At 37.7% G+C, this 22314-nt stretch overlaps 1 long non-coding RNA gene across 3 annotated transcripts in view; it reads right to left on the bottom strand.

Moving 5' to 3' along the window:
• The window catches only part of LOC104650946 (uncharacterized), a 313310-nt gene that overhangs the window by 151953 nt on the left and 139043 nt on the right, over nucleotides 1-22314 (bottom strand). For all 3 annotated transcript variants that reach the window (XR_012515011.1, XR_744526.3, XR_012515012.1), the window contains exon 4: nucleotides 5462-5598. This is a non-coding gene — a long non-coding RNA (uncharacterized LOC104650946). The remainder of the gene's footprint in view (nucleotides 1-5461; nucleotides 5599-22314) is intronic.

Genomic DNA, 22314 nt, shown 5'->3' with positions numbered 1-22314 from the left:
GAAAATTGAAGGCTTAGAAGGATTAAGTTAACTTGCACCAAGTTAACTTGAAGCTCCCAAGGAGTAGAAATGAGATCCCAGTCTAGATCTGACTCCATTATGCTATCTAACACGCTGATATTTCTGAAGAAGGACACTAAAAGCTGTTATCTGAGTATGAGGGCAGAGAAAGGGGACTGAATTTGGTTTAACATAATCAAGTAGCTTGTGTGATTAAGGGGTAGAACCAAAAACTCATCTCCCTTATCTTTGGTCTGGGCTTTGCTTTTGACCCTCTAGAGCACAGGAAGCAGGGGACTGTTATCCCTGTGTCTGGAGTTGAGTCTCCAGGTCACCTTGCAGAGCTGGACAAAATCACCACTGCAGCAAGCTCAAGGTTTCGGAGCAATTATGCTAGGCCTAAAAATAAATGAGCTGCAAGTAAAACAGAATTTAATAATGTCTAATTTATAAACTCCCCCTGCTTTTACAAAGACACCAAGCTCTTACCTGTGGAAATTCTGTGTTTCAGTGAAGGGAAGTGAATTACAAGGATTTTATTCCTCAAAGAAGCTGCCCCTGCCAGACAACTTTTCTGTGAGCTCATTGCACAGGCAATTTGCCCTTGTGCACTTGGCACCTTGCTCATCTCTTAATTTAAATGGTCCAGGTGGGCGAGCAGAGCTCCTTAAGGCCCTCCTTGCTCTCTGCCACTGAGGCAAGAGAACAGCCTTTACTGAAGTTCCCCTCTCTCTGCTCTCACTCCTGACAATAGACGAGGAAAAAATAAAACCATATATTTGGTTTTGGTGAGTGTCTTCATGTGGCAACCAGCCTTGAAAGGAGCCTGAGGAAATGTTCTGCTTCCTCCTGCACATAAGCTAACAACCTGCAAAGCCAGGAAGAAATAATACCCAGGTTGCATGAAAAGAATAGGGTGACAGGTGAATTTGTTCCTCATTTGGTTCCAACAGAGATCTTGAATCCAGCCAAGACACTGGAAATCTTCGTCACCCTTTGAATGGAAGTAGCACGTTCCTTGAAATGGCATAATATCAGTGTTTTAGATTGGAATAGAAAATTTGGATGGCAAGAGGACATGATTATCTGGATGTGCTAAAGACACCTCATCATTTCTCTGCAAAAATGTTACCTTGACTACATGTCTTTCATCAGTGAATGATTATATCACATACCAAGGCACCCACATTGGAACCCTACATTCTTCTTTCAACCTTATCTCCCAGTTAAGTCCTGTTGTTTTTCTCCTGAATATCTCTTTTCTCTATCTTCTTCTCTTCATAACCATTGTCAATTACCCAAATCCTCTTAATCTCAGCGTCCTCACCCATCCTCCAGAGTGATGCTTATAATCAAGGAATAGTAATTATCATTATAGTTAACATTTAATATGGGCTTACTAGGTGCTGGGCACTGTGCTACTAACTTTGCCTCTATCCTTTTATTTACTTTGATAATAGCACATGCTGCTCTACAGTTTTTAATGATTTCCTTCACAGAAGAATAAAATTGCATTCTTTAATAGAGTGTAATAATCTGGCCCACTCCTGACCATGATTCACCTCCTGCCACTGTCACTCTTTCACTTGGCACCTGCATGATCAGGCACTACTCACAGCTCCCTTCACACGCTCTCATTTTCTGTACTTTTAGACATGCTGGCCCTTGTCCCCTACTTGCACCCCCCAACTCCAACTTTTAACCTCTGGTACCTCATTAACAGGATCACTTTCTTAGATGACACAGTTTCACCATTGCACACCTTAGAGAACAGTAAGATGAATATTTTGGAACCTCACTATTAAACTTCATTGCCACAAATTGTCAGTGCCCTCAACATACTATGAATTCGATATTCAAACAATCTATGCCAAAAGGAAGGCTTTAGATAACTGTTACAAAATCCAAATCACAATTTTTGCCAACAATCAATATTTAACTGGCCAATCCGGTGATGGGGTTTGTGAAAACACACTCCTTATGTGGCAAATTTTGCAACCAGATTCTCTTTAGGACAGGGATCTTTGTCTGTTTTATTTCATGCTTTCTTCCCACTTTCTAGGACCAAACCTAGAGTATTTTGACACTTGAATATTTATTTTGTTGATGCCAAAAGACATTTTTATGGCTATAATAAACATTTGGATATATACACTTAATTTTTCCCCACATTTTAGTTTCATTTTTGATGATGATGGGAGTGTAAACATTTCTAAGAGGCAATTTAGCAATATGTATCACAACCCTAAAATAATGTATACGCTTTGTGGCAGAGACTGCAAACTGCCTACTCAATATCTATTTCCCTCTTCTTTACTAAGAGAAACAAATACTTCTTTACTAGAGAAATCCTTCATGATTGAGAGGAAAATGTGTCCAGCTAAACTTCTATATTTCCAAGCCTCCTTGCACCTAAGTATGGCTGTGTAACTGAGTTTTTATGGCTAGTGAGATATAACTGAAATTCTTGCAAAGGGCTCCCAGGAAATCTCCTTAGAAGGTGGACAGAACATTGATGAAACTTTGCTTCCCCTTCCTTGCTGAAGTCTAAAACTAAGGTTAGATGGCCAAATCTTTTGCAGTCGTCTTAGACTCATTGAGTCAAAAAGGGTTTATTACAGGCTGTTGGAAATATACAAAAGTTTTAAATGGGCTGTGAAGCTTACCAAGCTGGGGAGTGCTGGCCAAGGACTGCATGCACGGGAGATGATGTTCTGGGGCATATCCCTCTGCCATGGCCTTATTGGTCACCATTTGGTATTTATGACAGGAGAATTTCAGCTCATCTTAAAGAACCCAGGCTCCTCCTCCTCGACATCATCCTTTCCAGAGGATCTCGCCTTTCTCTACTTGCCCACCACCTCCTGAACTCCTTTCTGCCTCCAAGACTTGCAGCAGTGTGTGTGCATGGAAGAAATCAAATCCCCTTAGAACCTGGAGCTACCAGGAGATCTGGAAAGTATCATTCTCCTTTCTACTTTTCCAGTCTCTGAAGTACAGAAAGACACAAGCAAAGGGGACTGGAGCAGGTGTTGAGAGAACCAGTATGAGGCATTTGCCACTCTCTCAACTCAGTGTCACCTGCAGTTCTTTGTGTCAGGGCTGTGGTTCCGAATCAGCAGGGATATCCAGCAGTGGGAATAAATAGTGAGGTTTGTTTCATGCATGTTATGCTGAGGGAGAAAAAGTTACAGAGTCCAGGAAAGAGAGGCATTTAGAAGACCTCAAAAAATGACAGGAAATATCAATTACCGGCTAGGTATAGCCAATTCAATAATTCTGGGGAATCACATCTTCTAGCTGGCCTCCTGCTCTGACCATTGTTTCCTTCTCTGCACAATAATCAATGTGATTGTGATAAAACTCAAGGCACATCAAATTTCTCTTCCGCTCAAAAATCCCCAAAGACATCCCTGATAAGCTACAATCTGTGCTCTCCTTGCTCCCTCCTGGACCTCATCTCCCACCTCCTCCCAATGCGCTTCCTTTTGGCCACTGCAGCCTTTGTTTCTCCACTGTTCCAAGTACTCTCCTCCTTAGGCCTTTGCTCTGCCGCTCTGACTGGAATACTCTCCCCAGGCATCTGTGTGGGCTTTTCCTAGGTGACACTTTTCAGGGAGGACTTCACTGGCTACCCATCTCTTATTTAAGCCTCCCCTATCCACCAACTTTCTATGTCTGTTCCTCTTTATTTTTTTCTTTGCACTTACTGCCTCCAGTGTACCATATGTTTCAGACATTTGTCTTATTTACAGATAATCTCTTCCCACTTCCTAAAATAAAAGTCCAATGCAGGTAGAGATCACTGTGTCCTTTCTTTATCATTGTCTCCAAAGAAACTAGAGCAGTGCCTGGCACATGATACGTGCTTCATAGATACTTGTTGAATGGATGAATAAATGAATGCACTGGTTAAATTAAAAAGCCATCAGACTGATGACAAAATGAATTTTTCCATAGAGGGATCTAATGTAAGTGGGATTTCTAAGGAGACAGAAAAGGAAATTTTCTAACTCCCTCTTCCTTCCAGAGTTCCCTGGGGTGAGGACTGTGGTTGGAGGCTGTCTGCCAGCCACCTTCTGTAGAGAAACCCTGGGGCTGACATAGTTTAGCTGTGGCTGGGAAAGAACACTGGGTGGGGAGCCAGGAGAGCAGACTGCAGCCTTGCCTCTACCCTTCCCACTCATATGGCCCCTGATTTTACTGATGGAGAAATAGGATTCTGTGGGCTCGCTCCTACTTCCTTCCACGGTGTATTGGTCCTGAAGGAACGATTCACTGATAAGAGATTTATTCTCCATGGGTGTAACTGCAATGCTCAGGGGCTGCATTTTTAGCCTTTGAATTTCCTCCAGAAAGGCTCACGGCTTTAAAATTCCTTCTTTCCACCCCATAAAGTGGGGCCACATCCCCTAGGCTGGCCTTCTGCAGGCTTATGCTGACACTAAAGGTCCACAGGGCTACCCATGGCCTGCCTCTTTAGGACACTGCATCTCTTCTGCTGCTGCAATCTTGCTGTCCAACCTCCGTTGCTTCCCTAAATACACAAGCTTTCCCTGCACCTTTCACATGAGTGTCTTGAAGGAATCCAGGAACATTTTTCTTTAACCTGCCTGAGATTTGTTTTGGCAGGAGTTCTGAAGGCTGAAGTCTTGAGAGATTTGGGCTCTGTTAAATTATAGATATAAGTTCAGTGAAGTAAATAGCTCAGGCAAAAATTAGAGTACCCTCTCTGTTATTTCTGTGCTTGAAACTCTACCCATTCTTCAAACCTGACTCTAGAACTGTCTTCATCCACGAAGCCTTCCCAGGTCACCAGAAGGAACGGCATCCTACTTTCCCAGTGGCTGAGTGGCAGCACAGCATGGAAAAGGAGCCAGGCTGATCAGATATCCCAGGTCCTGTTAGCAGGTCACCTCAACCAAGTTCTCAAACTTCCCTGAGCCTCTGATTTCTCAGCTTTAAGCAATGATAGTGACAATATACTGCCTACTTGAAAATGCTAAGACTGTAATTTAAAAAGCTCTCATCCCCCAAAATAAGTATGTGAGTTCATGGATATGTTAATTAGCTTGATCTAACCATTCTACAATGTGCATATATATCACAACATTATGTCGTGCACCATAAATAGATACAAATTTTGTCCATTAAAAACAATTTAAAAATAATGACAGTGAAAATAATAGTACTAACATTTATCAAGGGCTTAAGCCAGGCACTGTGCTAGATACATTATATTGTCTGTTTTAATCAATCATCTTTTACAACCCTGTGAGATGAGGTATTCTATTATCCCTTCTTTACATATGAAGCTGAGGGTAAATAGAATGATAATTTATACCTCATTGGGTACTTAAAAATACAGGCATCCTATCATGCAGTAAGTACTCAATAAATGTAAGTTCCTTCTCCATCATACTCCCTAAACCAATTTGTATATGTTATTTTCAACACTTACCATATATTGTCTTATATAGTGATATACAGTACAGTTCCATCCTGATTAGAGTGTACAGGACAGGAGATGAAGGTTAGAGGCCTGGGCTCCTGCCCCTGGACATGTTACTTCATCTTTATGCACCTCAGTCTCTTTCACTGTAAGATGGGAATAAGACTGTTACTCCAAGGATTCATTGAAATAACATATGAATATAGTCTAGAATAATGCCTGGCATACAGTAGCTATTATTACCGCTATTATTTATCATTAAAGTTAAAATACATGTCACTTTTTGTTCAAAGTTTTCTGAACAATAAGACAAGTCTGTTCCATGTTTGTAATCCTGTTTGGGACTTCATCCTATGGCTTGGACACCATGAAATTATTTCTCAAAGTGCATCCAAAGGGACATCTGCATCAGAATGTCCCAAAAGCTTGTTAAAAGGAAGTGTCTTGTGTATCTCCCCAAAGCAAATGAGTCATGATCTCAGGCAGTGATCCAAAATTTTGTATTTTAACAATCTCTTCAGGTGAATCTGATGGACACTGAAGTGTGAAGACCATTTTACTAGGAGCACCAAATATCTGTGAATGAAATAAGCAAATGGGCATATGATTAAGCTAGTGCTAATAACTTTAGGTTACAATGACCCTGGTTTTGCTCCTGACATAGAATTTGTTACTTCAGTTGCTCATTTGGCTTTTCCTTGTCCCAAATCCTCCTTTAGCCCATTTCCTTGGATAGGTGGGATAGCTTTCTATTTAGGCACAGGTCTTCCTTAGGCTCTAAATATTTCCTGGGAGTTTTTATACCCCAGCTGATTCATCGACAACATGTGCATAAATTTATGCACACTCTGGGTTATGGCCTCTGAGTATCATCCTGAAGCTCTATTAAGACAAGTTATATTGATGAAGGATATAAGAAAACAAATACCTCAAAATTTTCAAAATACTATAATAATAATTTTAATAGGCATTTAGATCTTTTTGACCTGAACATTTTAGCAAAGGGAAGAACAAAAACTTGAGTCACATGAAAGACATGAATTATATACATAGGCATTTTGGATTTATTTTCACACCAACTAGATGTTTTTAAAGGATACTTTTTAAAGCATCACTAAAGTAAGAGATTATTGTTCTATAAAGACATGTCATGCCAACATTTCAGTAGAATACTACTTCTTTAAAAATAAAAGAGAGGAAAGACAGGATAGTGATGTGGTCAGCAGAGTAATAAATTAGATTCACCTGGCAGAGTTCATTCTTCAGGTCTGAGGAATGTAAAAGAACACATTTCTAGTGAATGAAAAAAAAAACCCACAGAAAAAGAGACCAGTTGCAAAACATGAAAGGAGAGGTTACAGTCTCAAAACCCCGACTCCAGCACAAACAGCATGTCGAGGTTAAGAGTCATACTCCCTGGGTAATTTCTATACCAAATATGCAACATTTTACAAGCCAAACAAAAGCTGTCAAGCCCAACAAAGCCCAAGCTAGTTTAATTTCCCCCACAAAAACGAAGACAATAACAACCTAGAATTGAACACTTTTTTGTTAATGGTGCCTATATATTAAGTTTTTAGTTGAGTTGGATAGTAAAAAACTACACACTAAAATGACTTATTCCAGAAGGTAGTAATTGTCATATGCTAAAAAGCTCACCCTAAAGTTCTATAGCATTTGCATGGTATCAGCTCTAGCAAATTTCTCACCTCTTCATGCTTTAATTTCTTCATCTGCAAAGTTAGAAAAAGAATTCTGCCTATTATGTGGTTGTGAGGATTCTATATTATAATGCCTGTAGAGCTCTTAACACAATTCATTGCATACCATAAGACCTTAATCAAAACTAGTTTTATTTTATTTTATTTCATTTTATTTTTTATTGCATTTTAGGTTTTGGGGCACTTGTGAAGAACATGCAAGATTGTTGCATAGGTACACACATGGCAGTGTGATTTGCTGCCTTCCTCCCCTTCACCTATAGCTGGCATTTCTCCCCATGCTACCTCTCCCCAACTCCCCACCCCCTGCTGTCCCTCCCCTATTTCCCCCCAACAGACCCCAGTGTGTAGTGCTTCCCTCCCTGTGTCCATGTGTTCTCGTTGTTCAACACCCGCCTATGAGTGAGAACATGTGGTGTTTGATTTTCTGCTCTGTGTCAGTTTGCTGAGAATGATGGTTTCCAGGTTCATCCATGCCCCTAACAAAGGACACGAACTCATCATTTTTGATGGTTGCATAATATTCCATGGTGTATATATGCCACATTTTCCCTGTCCAGTCTATCGTCGATGGGCATTTGGGTTGGTTCCAGGTCTTTGCTATTGTAAACAGTGCTGCAGTGAACATTCGTGTGCATGTGTCCTTATAGTAAAACGATTTATAATCCTTTGGATATACACCCAGTAATGGGATCGCTGGATCAAATGGAATTTCTATTTCTAGGTCCTTGAGGAATCACCACACTGTCTTCCACAATGGTTGAACTAATTTACACTCCCACCAACAGTGTAAAAGTGTTCCTTTTTCTCCACATCCTCTCCAGCATCTGTTGTCCCAGATTTTGTAATGATCACCATTCAAACTGGCATGAGATGGTATCTCAATGTAGTTTTGATTTGCATTTCTCTAATGATAATCATACAAGATTTAGCTTGGAGACAAAGATGTCCATCTGCATTAGAATGAATAATCCATGTTTACGACCCTAATAATAATAATGAGATACAATGTTGTATAGTCCTAGCAGGGGAACTAAAGCTCACATGGAAACTGAAGAACATGGAAGTAAATCCAATTATCTGAACACCGAGCAGCAGGAAGTGTTTGATATATTTTAGTTGGACATAGCAAGCTGTAAAGGAGATGGTACTTTTAAACAGGACTCATGTCATCAAGAAGTTTTTCTATATCAACAATAATTCATCATATATTTAGGAAATAGTGCCAAATGCAACCCAGATTATCTGAGTTGTAATTTCTAGGGATAATGGTCATCTGTTAACTTCCTTGCCTCTGAGATATACAAAACACTGAATATGAATTTGTATGTTTTCACAAAGTACATTGTAATAGTGAGGGAGTAGGTAATATTAATTTCTGTTTTCCATTGGACAGAAAGAGGTTCAAGAAGATAAAACTGCTTTCATAGAGTCATTCAATTGAAATAGAAACTCCATCTCTTAACACCAATTTTCAACTTAACTTCTGTAAAACTCACTGCTTTCACATGGGCTTAGAGTGTACAGTAGCCCTGATTTCCTTTGGTTTCATTTTCAAGAGTAATAACTCATAAATTTAAACCAATTCCATGGTTTGTCCTATCACTGGATATGGTTTAGGGTGTTTTTCTTTGCAGCTTCTAAGAAAATGTGATGCAGGTGTGAGTCTCATGCTGGGCAGGATTAGAAGGCAGTGCAGTCCTGGGGGCTCTGGGGACCCACACCTTTGGTTTTCCATTACAAGCAGGTGCACCAAGCTGTGATCAAATACAAGATCTGAGAGAGAAAGGCCTGCATTCCAGGAAGCAGCCTCACCTTCCAAGCAGGATGCCGCAAGGTAGTTGGGTGAAACTTGAGGATCAGAGAGATGGCTGTCCTGAAAGGAGCCCCCATCAATGGGGAAGTTTTATATATGGAAAATGCGTGTTAGAGTTTGAGATGATGACCAGTCAAGATAAGAGCAGTATGGTAGAACAGTATGCTATAACAGAAGCTGAAAGGTCACTGACATAGAGCCTATTATTTTAAAACAAATGGTTAAACAAAACTGTAAAGAAAGTAGAATCTGTAAAGAATAGATAGTCCAAAACTCGCAAGCAGAAAGCAAATGAAATAAGAGAAAATAAGCTTTTTGGTACCAGTGTTAGTCATCATTTGTTATTCTCGGAAATAAAAAATACATATGTCTAGAAATATATACCTTAGGGAAAACATCAGAAACACAGCAAAGATTTCTGCTAGATGTTCATCACTGTGTTACTCAGATTAATAAAATAATGGAAGCAGATTTAACGTTCAACAGTGAGAGCATTCTAAATAATTTAGCACATATTAATACAAGCAAATATTAGACAGCCATTAAATACGTTTTTAAAGACTGTTTTATGACATGAAAATGTTTAATATATTGTATTTAGTAAAAAAGCAAGGCATAAAACATGTATGCAGTTTGATTTTCTGCAAAAGAAACACAAGAACATAAAAGAAAAAAAAAAAAAACTGGAGGGAAATGCCGTAAACAATGATACCCTATCATTAGGTGAAGAATTTGTGAGGGATTTTTGTATTCTTTATGTTTAAATTTTTAAAAAATACTGAAAAATACAACTAGCCTTTAATAATATGGAGAAATATTATTTGAATAAAGATTATATAATAAACAAGCACAGAAAGATGGCCAATGTGCCTGGAAACCATTTTTTTCCCTACTAAAAGCTACTGTGCATATTAAACCTGAAGAAAAGCAATTCCAAATTAACCTTATGCAGCACCAACCCCATGACTACCTTGATTCAAACATACAGGAATTCACCAAGACCACACTACTCAGCTGGCCTCAGGAATGCACATGTCTGAGCCATTTCCCTTTGGCCATGTGGGGAACATCATTCCCATATATCCAGACTTGTAAGCAGTCCAAGTTCTGTCATTTTCAGTGGGTAAAGGGGGAAAGAGGGCTACGTGATGGCATGCATAGAATCACATATCATCTCTTGTGCCATTACATCTTACCAGCTTTCTCCAACATGCTGTTTATTTTTTTCCCCTCAAGAATTTGTCCAAAATTTGATATGTGTAAAAGATGTCTGTTTAGCCTTCCTTCCTTCAGTGTTTTTACTATGCATTCAAATATGTGATATAAAAAGAAAACTATCTGATTACCTTTAAAACTTTTATATTGTCTGCATTGAATTCTTTCTATTTATTGTTTATTTGGTTTTTAAATGTTCTCCTCTTGGAAAGTGAGCATTTTCATATGCTGCAAGTAGGAATATGAACTGGTACAACATTTTTAAAGGATCTTTTAGTGATAAAAACCATATATACACATATGTTCATATAAGTTTACCTACTTGAAAGTATGTCATACCCTTTAACCCCAAATGCCACTTCAACAGGTTTATTCTAGGTAAAGTAATCAGCAATATTTATAAACAAAAGTTTTGTTTTTGCTTTCTTTCCTACTTTCAGATTCAAGTGGTACATGTGCAGGTTTATTACATGGGTAAATTCAGTGTCGCCAGGGTTGAGTGTACAGATAATTTTGTCACCAAGGTAATCCACATAATACCTGATAGGTAGTTTTTCAATTCATCCTCCTCCCACCTTCCACCCGAAAATAGGCCTCAGTGTCATTGTACTTGACACCTGCGTTTGGCATCTAAATGCTGAAGGGAAAAAAAAAATACAGACCACAATAGGACAAGATAGATTCCCCCTGTATATTGCTCTTCACCCAACACTTTCCTCATTGCCAGAAGAGTACTATAAATCACTCCCTGATAATTCTTCATATGTTCCCCAGATTGTAGTTCATTTTCCTGAACCTCAACTTACTGTGCTTTGCTGGACTGTAAGACCAGAGCGTGATATTGAAACCAGGCTTAACTCCTTCAGAACTCTACCATTCGTATTACTAAACCTCTGTGGTTGTGCTCAGTGTTAAATCTATGGTCCCTCCACCCCTACTAAAAGCTCCCTGGATTTTGTTTAAGCAGGATGATATCCTTTGTTACTTCTAAGTGGCCTATGGACAATTTTGTTGAACCCTTGAGAAGTCCACTTACTTTGCCTTTTTGGAACTACTTCAGAAGCCATCAGATACAGCACGTGTAGTGGCTCTGTGACACGAAGATTTTAATGCTGAGGACCAGGAATATATGTTGTCCTTATTACTGAGGGATACTTTTACCTATTTCAGTATAAGTTTTGAAAGGAAATGAATGTGGTTAAGGGTACATGGATCATTAAGCTTTTTTCCTCTATAAATTATGATCTTTCCTCCAAGTTTAACTTGAATGTCAGGCAATAGGATCACAGTTCCAAGAAGAAAAAATGCTTAAGGCCTGAAGAAAGGAACAATGGGGAAAAGAGGTACCATTTTAAAAAGTCTCTTGAGTTTTAAGGGAGACACTAAAGGAGGCAGGATCAAAGAGATCTTTTCATAATACTGGTAATAATTATTACGGATGATAATTTAAATATTTGATTTTCTCCACTGTATTCAAAGGAGACTTGTGGTTTGGTTATGTCTCCAGAAATTATAGAATATAAAACAAAGTTGGAAAATTGCACATGGACCAGACTTTGTAAAAGAAAGAAATAGCATTTGAAATTTAAATAGAAGTCATGGAAATTATTTTAATTTATTAGGGGAAGCAGAAAGAACTCTAGCTATAAAAGAATAAGGTGTCACATGTTTTTTACAAAACAACATAAAAGGGAGCTTTAAGGATGCCTTCCAGAACATAGTAATAAGTATCAGTAATATAATGTAGGGATTGGGTATGATGAGTGGAAGCAGGTAAATAATAATTAATTATTCACTCCAGATTCTAGTGTAGGGTGAGTAGAGAGAATCCAAGTTACAATTTTTGTATAAAGAATACCACGTTCTCTAACTCCTTGCCTCCTCCAAAACACTATATCCATTTGAAGAAGGGTTCCAGCCAGAACTCAGTTCTTCCATGGCTCTCATGTCTGACAAGAAGTTCTGCAAAAACATGTCTTGCCAACCTGCACACCACTCATGTCCTGAACTTTCTGGAAATTTCAGCCCTCGCTGGGAGAATGCGATGGTTGTTTTACATTCCCCCTGCCAGGCCCATAGGAGTTTATAACTGCCTGTAGCTGGTGCCAGCTATAAAGATTGAAGTGTGTAGAGATCAAATATAGATAATTAAGTTAGACGTTGCTAATAATCACTGATACATCAACAAATCAACAAAAGAATTCATCAAATATCCTTTATATATAAGGCCAAAGGAATATAAATAAATTTAAGACATAGTTGCATTCCAGGCACCTACAATCTAGTTTTAGGGAGGATATTAGATATTAGCTATTGCTAGGTATTGTTAGTCAATTTTTCATGAAGATCCACATGAATGGCATGATCAATAAAAGCCATCAAGTTCAGATAAAGGAGAAATAGATCACCAGGAAATAGAGTGATCACAGAGTCTTCAGAAAATTTATGAGACCAGAAGAAGGAAGGGAGCAAACAAACACACCTTGACTGATAAACTGTTAGGGGTTAGGCACCTCATATATATTCTTTTACTTAATCCTCTCAATGAGTATCTGAGGTAGATTGTATTCTTATTTTATATATGAGAACATGGAAGCCCAGAGATGCTTAGAAATTTGTGAAAGTCACAAAGCCAGTAAACAGAAAGGTCAGTATTTGAACTCAATGTCAACTGATTTCATAATCTTTTACTCTTTGCATTTTATTATGAAGGATGGATGCATGTGATGGGCCGAGAGGAGGTCAGAGAGCTGATTTAGAAAACATAGGTGCTGATTTAGAAAACATAGCATTTGGCATGTGTTTTCTAAACCAACCCCTGCATAGATTATTGAAATTAGTCCAGAAGTTGGCAGCTGTATCAGCGAAGGAAGGAGGAAAGAAACATGGCACCCCAACATACAGGAGAAGATGCTACAATTGGAGAGTTTTAGCTAATTATTTTCTTGTTTGGGGTTTCTCCAGAAGCAGACTGAGAGACAAAGATTCAAATGCAAGCAGTATATAAGGGTCAAATCGGAAATATTGACAGGAAAGTATAGGAGTGAGACAGAAAAGAGAAGGCAGCAAATGCAAGGTGAGATATTAAGATAGTGACCACTGTGGGTAACAGAATCTTAATCTCACAGGTGAATCTTTGGAAAACATTGTAAAAAACAAGGCTCAGTCTCCTCCACCCAAGTAATCAGAAAGCTAGAGGATTTACATACCAGCTCCTACCAGCCATTGGTTACTGTACACTCTGCCACCTGCAGAAGGTATGGCAGTTATTTCTCTGATACTGCTTGTCTACCATGTATACAAAAAGAGCTTTATCCAAGGCTTGGAAGAAAAGCCCAAGGAGAAGGCACAAGATACTGATAGCTGAAGCTGGCTGCCTGAATGACATGGTTAAGGCCTAGGGATATGCACAGGGCACTGATAGCACCTGCTACAAACATCAATATCTTTGACGCTGGCTTTGCAATATTCTCTATTATTCTACCCTCATTGAAGTTATGAGTATGCAGATAATCGCCTCTCAAACTTCAGACTGCATAGGGAGCACTTGGGAAGCCTGTTAACAAAGCAGATTCTGGAGCCTTATCCACTGAAATTCTGACTCCTATTTCAGGGATGGAGTCCAGGAATTTGCATCATTAATAAGTATCCCAGATGATGCTGACACATAAGGTCTGTGGATCACACAATGAGAAACAATGCCTGGACTTCCCAACTATTATATAGAAAGCATATGAACAAGAGGGAGGGCTGTGTGATTCAGTAAAGAGGGATGGCTTTTGAATCAAGGTATCCTTGAATATGAAAGTTGTCTCCATTACTTAGTGATCTTAGGAAAGTTACATAATCTCTTTACTTCTGTTTCTTTACTTATAAAATTGGGAAAAAAAGCACCCATCTCAACCGTTTGCTATGATAATTAAATAATGTAACATATAGAACAGTCCAGAGCAGTGTAAGGTACATGGTAAGTGGTCAATGTTAATTCCCTCCTTTTTGCTCTTAGAAGATTAAAATCTGTTGACAAAGAAGTACCAATGGCAATTGATTGTTAGTGCTGTTTGACAAATTATACCTGAATAATTTATACAAATTATAGAAGAAAACTCAGTGATAAAACAATGCAGGCCTCAGCTCTAAATTTACCCTAAACTTTTTCAGTATACCTAAAAATTGGGCTATTTTTTGTCTTCTACTTACAACCACACTACCTAATGATTATCCTGGGGCTATCAAAAGAAATGCTCACATGTCAAGGAACAGATCAGGTTGATCTGGCTTCTAGATCTCACCCAAAGACATGCACTCTAGATTCTCACTCTTAGACACCGACTTTCTATACTAGAAGCTACTGCATTTGGTTTATCGGCTTTTTGTGTTTCCAGGAATGATGTTTCCAAGCATATAATGGGGAAAAAAAGGATGATATCAATAAAAAAATTAGAGACATAGAGACATACATAGACTATGATTTTGGATAAATAATGCCTATTTATTATCTTATCATACCCAAATTGATTGGCAATCAGAATGAATTTGATTATAATAGTATTACCATAATATAGACCTAAAAAGATTAATACTAGGATACAAAGCAAAATGCTTTGCACTTAGTAGATCCACAGATACCTGTTGAATTTAATGACATCATTCAGGGCACACAGTCACCTTTATGCTTCCTCAACATCTCTAGGTATAATCATTTTCTCCCCATGACTCATTTTTCTCTTACCTAGTTTGGCCTAAGTGTTAACCAAATCTCTTTTGCCTTAGTTTAAGGTGACTAATTTCTACTTTGTCCTTAGAATATGAAGAAAAACATAACAAAGAATGAAGCTTTGTTGACTTAATTGCATAAATAACACGTCTATACCAATAGTAGTGATTTAAAAGGGAAAAAAAGCTTTCTATAAATGTTGATTCTATTTCCCTGATATGGGTCTTTTGCTATAGCACAATGTCACACACAAACGTGGAGCAAGGGCATTTGTTTCTTCAAACACAGGTACATGAACTATGCATTCTAGCATGTAAAAATCACCAGAAAAATAAGCACTGCTGGACTCTTTTATCTAACCCCATGAAACCACACCTTCTAAACCAGTCACTTTCCCCATGTCTACCCAGGAAAGCCAGTGTAGCCTAATCATATAAAGACAGACTTGAGGGCTCTGCCTGATTCTTAAGGCCTGAGATCTAGTCACATCTTGACACCTCATTTTCTCTAACGTAAAATTACGGGGTGGGATGAAACAATTGATAAACTCTCCTTCATCCGTAAAGCTGATTTGTCTAAAGAAAACATTTAAGATAATAATAACTACAGCTGACTTTCATTATTGGCAGAAAGAACAAAGCTTTGTTCTTTGTTATATTTTTCTCCATATTCTAAGGACAAAGTAGAAGTCAATTACCTTAAACTAAGGCAAAGGGGATTTGGTTAACACTTAGGCCAAACTAGGTGACTAAAAGCCTCAAACACTAAATTAGTAGCAAATATTGAACCACTGCTCCTAGGGAAAATACAGAGTTTGGTTCCTGTAAGCCTCTGAGCACATTTTTCATTGATCAATAAATAATCTTTTTTTATGTATGTTTTTATTTTAAAATACCTTAATATATGTTGTTGGTTTACTAACACTGAAATCATAGCCAAAAGCACTCTAACTCATGACTGGATATAGCTCATATAACAGGGACAATTTCTCTGCAAGGTACATTGTGCTTTGGATCACTACATAGTACATTAGCACTATAATTGGAGGCCATTCCAAATAGCAAAATCACCAGCAAAGCACAAAAATGCAAAGAAAAAGGCATTAAATAGACCATAGAAAGAATACACAGAACATCACCTTGTTCCACTTCAGGTTGGAACCTGTGAGTCAGGAGACCCAAACATTTGCCTGTGTGTGTCTGGGAATGACCATAAAAGAGCCACAGATATTGATTTGGCAGTTACAAATAAGTTTTAGTGAATAGGTAAATATACAAGTACAGGATCTGCCAATAGTCAGAATCAAGTGTACATTAAAAATACAAATACATTTTGTTCTCTTGATTCTGAAAACAGCAAATTTTCTCCAAAATCTTAACTTAAAAGCAGTGTAGTAAGCCCCTGAGCTCCCTGTGTGTTCAGTAAAATTACAACCCCATCTCACAGATGGTGAAATGTGGAAATGAAGCAGCTTCCTGCATGTCCCCAAGCAATATGACAGCCAAGCCACGATAGCTCAGGAGTGTGAAACTAATCCTGTGTTTGGCCCACTGGGCTGCCTTGTTCCTGCTCAGTTACCTGCTCTACGATGTTCTCCCTTCACTACTTGTTAGCTACGTCCTGCACTTAGGCTCTGTGGTGGAAGCCTGCAAATCATTCTGGGATATGACTTCTGGAATTGAAACAAGTGATTTTAACTCTCAACCTGTAATTTTGCCCTGTAAGAGTGTTACCTGAGGACTAACTGGCTGTTCTTTTACCATATTTTTTTTTTCAGAGATGGCATTGCTGACATTTACTCCTGTCCATGGTGTACAGGGAAAAGTCTCAGCTCCACAGCCTCCTACTTGGGACACTCCAGTCTCATCTATTTCCACATGTATGTACCTAGAAACCATACTGGGCTATTCACTGATCTTTATCTGGAGGGCAAGAATCCATTTATATTTAAGATTCTCTTTTCTTTTTCACCATGTCTGTAGCAGTGCTTGAGGCATAGAACAGACTCTAAACATATTGATGAAATTGAATTCTTCTCTGCAGAGCACATCTCCCCAGCCCTTTTAGAACCTGTAGTTGGAGGAAAACAGTAGTATGGAGTATTTTCAGACTTGCTAAACACTTTATATATCTCACTTAATCCTTAACAACCCTGCAAATCATTATTTTTCCCATGTTATAAATGGAGAAACACGTCTAAAAGAATTTACATAAGTTGTCTAAAGTTGCCAAGCTAGTAAATGCAGAGCTGTGATTGAAACTTAGAACCTGTTTTTCCTATGGACTATGGCTTAATTTATTGGTAGCAGTAATGCCATATATTTCACCAGCTGCAGTTTTAACTGAAAAGGTAATATCAGTTTGAAAAAGAAATAATTCTATTCTACTACGCATTGCCTAGATCTTCATAGGTAGACAAAAAGAGTTGTGAAAGAAAATAAGAACTGGACTATTCAGGTTAAAACCATCTGTCATTTACCCATTGCCCATAAGGTTTACATAAAAGGTTCTCTGCCAAGAAATATGAATGTAGTCATACGCTGGGAGGACCATGTTACAATGTTTATCTTTCAAACAAACTAAGATTAATCGAAGTAATATATCACAAGTTGAATACAAACAACAGTATCAGAAATCTCTAAATATAGTATACAACATGGCTCTTATTTTACAGCTACTTATCTTTCACCTAATTATCTCCTATGAAGATAAGCAGCTGCCTTTCTTTTCTCTCCATTAGTAGCTGTTGAACATTGTTGGTCTGTCTAGAATTCAGCAAATATTACAATTCCCATTATATAGATGAGATTCAGAAACCTTAATTGTTCCAAAAGATTCTTTTGCATCAGTTATGTGCCAAGCATTGCATCTGACAATAAACCCTGGACTTGGTGACATCTTAAGATCCTTTCAGTCAATAGTCTATTCTTTTCTGTGGTTACTCTAGGGATTAGCAAATTCTTTAAATAACTATACACCCATTAAAAGTCTTTGGAATAATGTATAAACCCAGGAAGAGATTTTTTCTGTTTTCTTTTTTATGTGTGCTGAAATCATTCCAACATTCTCAGGGCTATGATTCTATATCTTTAAGATGTGCTTATAACAATAAATTGATCTAAAATCATGAAACCTTTAGAAATGTCCTTGACATTCTCTCCATAACAACCATGTTCAGATTTAATATTTCCAGTGGTGATATTTCCAGTGCTGTGCCATTTTCAGAGCCCTTTCATGATAGTTATTTAAAATTCATCTCTCAGTGACCATTTCTACAAGTCATAACTCTTCTTGAACCACAGAGAACAAATTCAGATAAAGTACTCTATGCGGTATGATCCTAAGTCCCTGACAATACTAGTTTATGAGTATTGCCCTGGTTTTCTGTCCATTTTAGTATCTATCTCAGATTTTTCATGTATGGTGAAATTTTGGTGTAATTGTTGTTTTAGAATAAATTGTAAAATAGTTGGGTAGGCCTCCCCTTTCCTCTTCTACTTCTGCCGTGGTCTTATCAAGTAGCATGTGTGACATGCATACAGTTCACAGCGTTCTTACCCGCATAAATGGCCGAAATCTAAAAGATCACCAGTGATAATTCCCTCTTTCCCTGCCCCTTTCCTAATCATTAATATTTCTTCTTCAAAAAGAGCTTGCTGATAAAGTGTGCTTGGATATAAGTTGCTACGGACAGCGAACTCTTTCCAGTTTCAAGTAGTTCTGGGAGATGTATTTGATAATCTATCACGGCTGGCCACTTGGTATACCAATCAGTTATACTGTGATCAGTGACAAGGCCTGCAAGATACATGAAGTTACCAACTTGCAGTCAACCAGGAGACTGTGAATAACACATATAATAAATTATAGTTCAGGTACATGTGAGATAAGTGGAGGAAATAAAGACAGAGTCATCCTACCTGTGGAGCAAAAAGAGAACAGTTTAAAAAGTTTTTGTATTGTTTTGTCATTTATGTACTTACTTTTTGACAAAGCTTTTTTATTTTTCCATGCATAACTCTAGCAACAATAAGGTAAAAGAAAAAAAGCAGATGTCTGAGATATGGTTTGACTACATTTAGGTTGATGCAAAAGTAACTGCGATTTTTGCCCTTGAAAGTAATGGCAAAGACTGCAATCACTTTTGCACCAACTTAGTATGTCCCCATCCAAATCTCAGGTTGAATTGTAATCCCCTGGTGGGAGGTGTTTGGATCATGGGGACATATCCACCATGGGTGGTTCAGCCTATCCCATTGGTGATAAGTGAGTTTTCTGAGTTCTCAGGAGATCTGGTCATTTAAGTGTGTGATACCTCTCGTCTCTCTTTCCTGCTCCTGCTTTTGCCAGATGAAATAAATGCCTGTTCCCCTTCACCTTCCATCATGAGTAAACGCTACCTGAGGCCTCCCCAAAAGTAGATGCTGGTGTCATGCTTCCTGTACAGCCTGCAGAACTATGAGTCAATTAAACTCCTTTTCTTATAAATTGCTCAGTCTCAGATATTTATTTATACTATATAATAGCAATGCAAGAATGGCCTAATACAGTGTATTGAGTTGAAAAATAAGAAGCAAATTTTGTTTTCTCCAGAAAGTTAATAATAAGCATGTAACGTATATAAAATATTTGTTGGCATTTACTATTCATCATGGGTTATAGTGATATATTGACCACATAAAAACCAGAAGATACAAATCTGTTGGAGAAGCACCAGACATTACTGCAAAAGTAACTAATCTGTAAAGAGTGTGTCTCATTTGTAATCATAGAAGGTACCCTTCATAGCCTTCAGTGAGATACGACTTTTCATTTAGATCAAATTGCTATTTTAAATTACTTTCAGTCATTTTTCACTCCCTGGGTTTTTTGTTTGTTTTTTGCTTTTTGGTATTTTTTTTTTTTTTTTTGTAAATTAATTAAAAGTAAAGCAATAGCTGTTAGTAAATGGCTCAATGAGCAGAAGAAATTAAGAGTTAAATAAGGACAGTTTTGTTTTTGTATTTCTTTTTTTAGAGACAGTTTTTCTCTATGTTGCCCAGGCTGGATTCCAATTACTGGGCTCAGAAGATCCTCCTGCCTTAGCCACTGAAGTAGCTGATACTGCAGGCATGTGCCACTGCTCCTGGCTTGACAGTTATGTCAGTACCATCAAAATACCTCAAGTGAAAAATCTGTTCATTCCAATCTATGCAATTTTTTCATCAAATTCATGGAATAAAAGTCAGTCTTTTGGAAACTCATTCTCCTTACAGTGCAAAACATCTGACATTATTATGAATGCCATAGTAAATTCAATTAAAACATTTAACATTAAAGATAAAATTATATCTTTAAAACAGCACAAATTTTGGTGAAACAATGCTCTTAATACAATCAGAAGTTTATACAGTAGAGATGAACTTAGAATTGGATATGGTCATATCATATATACTTCATAATTATGTCCAAATAAGCTGTGATAGTCAACCAATACATATGGAAACTATAGCGGTCAAATTGTACAACTCCATTTATTAATACACAGAGTAATTAAACTCTAAAATTTTATGACAAAGCTGACATTAAATTTTTAGAAATTACTTCAGCATGCAGTATGTACATTTTCTGTTTGCTATTTGAAATCAGCTTTTAAAATGTTTGTGCTTTTGAAGAGCTACTTTGTAAAGCCACCCAAGTGTCCTACAACAAATACAAACATTTTTGTAAGAGGTTTCTCTCAACTGGTTTGAATTCTTAAAAACTCCATTGGAAATACTTAGTAAAAATATTTGATAAATAAATAGAAAAGTACTTTAGCTTTTGAAGTTTATAGATACCATATCTACTGAACTATATTGAATATCTATGTGTATGTCTCGATGTACACATACACACACAATATATTAAAAACAAACTTGCAAAGAGAAAGACATTGAAATGTATCCCTACAAAAGCAGTTAAGAAAGTGATCAAATTAAATAATGAGAGTTCAAATGACATACTTGATAAACTTTAGCTCTAGTGGGGCCCTAGTAATATTAACAGTAATCAGTAAGGATTAGCTTTGTGCCGGCTACTAAGTAGACAAAGCACTTCATGACTTCTCTTTAACGTTCTTAACGATAAAGAAGTCACTGTTGTTATCCCTGTAATTTTTTTTGTTTTGCTTTGTATTTTTGTTTTTTAGTTTAGTTTGTTTATATTAACAATCTGTAGCTGAAAACAGTGAGGTGGCTTACCAAGATCACTGAGCAGGAGGGAGAGCCAAGGTGTGCTGGTTGTCATGACACTTACTGCAACACGGCTCTCTCTCCTGTAACTACTCAACCTTGAAAACCTATGCCTTGCCACCAAAACAATGTTACCAAGCTTAATTTTGCATTAGACTTTTTCCTCCAAATTAAAGGTACTAGCCCCTTCTGAGTAAAGTCATAATTCACCCTTGAAGAGAGATGAAACTTTCCAATAACTTTAACTCCTTCATTTTATAAATGAGGAAACTAAAATTCCAAAGAGTATTTAATTGTATCTTCAAAGATACAATGCAAGTGAAAACAAAGCTGGTCCCAGAAGCCCTGAGGCTTAGTTCCCTCCCCTAACGCATGGCCATACCTCAGATAAGACTTTAAATAACATATGCGGAAGAGGATGTGGAGAAATAGGAATGCTTTTACACTGTTGGTGGGAGTATAAATTAGTCCAACCATTTATAGACAGTATGGTAATTCCTCAACGATCTAGAAAGAGAAATACCATTTGACCCAGCAATCCCTTTACTAGGTATATACCCAAAGGATTATAAATCATTCTATTATAAAGACACATGCATATGTATGTTTACTGTGGCACTGTTCACAATAGCAAAGATTTGGAATCCATCCAAATGCCCATCAATGATAGACTGGATAAAGAAAACATGGCACATAGACACCATGGAATACTATGCAGCCATAAAAAGGAAGAGTTCATGTTTTTTGCAGGGACATGGATAAAGCTGGAAACCATTATTCTCAGCAAACTGACACAAGAACAGAAAACCAAACACCACATGTTCTCACTCATAAGTGGGTGTTGAACAATGAGAACGTATGGACACAGGGAGGGGAACAACAGGTACCTGGGCCTGTGGGGAGGTCAGGGGCTAGGGGAAGGAAAGCATTAGGAGAAATATCTAATGCAGATGACGGGGTGATGGATGCAGCAACCACCATGGCATGTGTATATCTACATAAAAATCCTGCACATTCTGCACATGTACCCAAAAACTTAAAGTATAATAATAATAAAATGATAATAATAAAAAGATTAAACTCCTTGGAATGAGAATCAGAAAAAATAAATCTCCACATGCATGTTAGTGTAGATCTAAATCTTTACTCTTACACCCAGAAAGCTTGATAATGCTTCTGTA

Source organism: Saimiri boliviensis, chromosome 19, assembly GCF_048565385.1.
Source record: "Saimiri boliviensis isolate mSaiBol1 chromosome 19, mSaiBol1.pri, whole genome shotgun sequence".
NCBI lineage: Eukaryota > Metazoa > Chordata > Mammalia > Primates > Cebidae > Saimiri > Saimiri boliviensis.
Note: the sequence above shows the minus strand (reverse complement) of the source record. Positions and strands in the feature narration are given on the sequence as shown.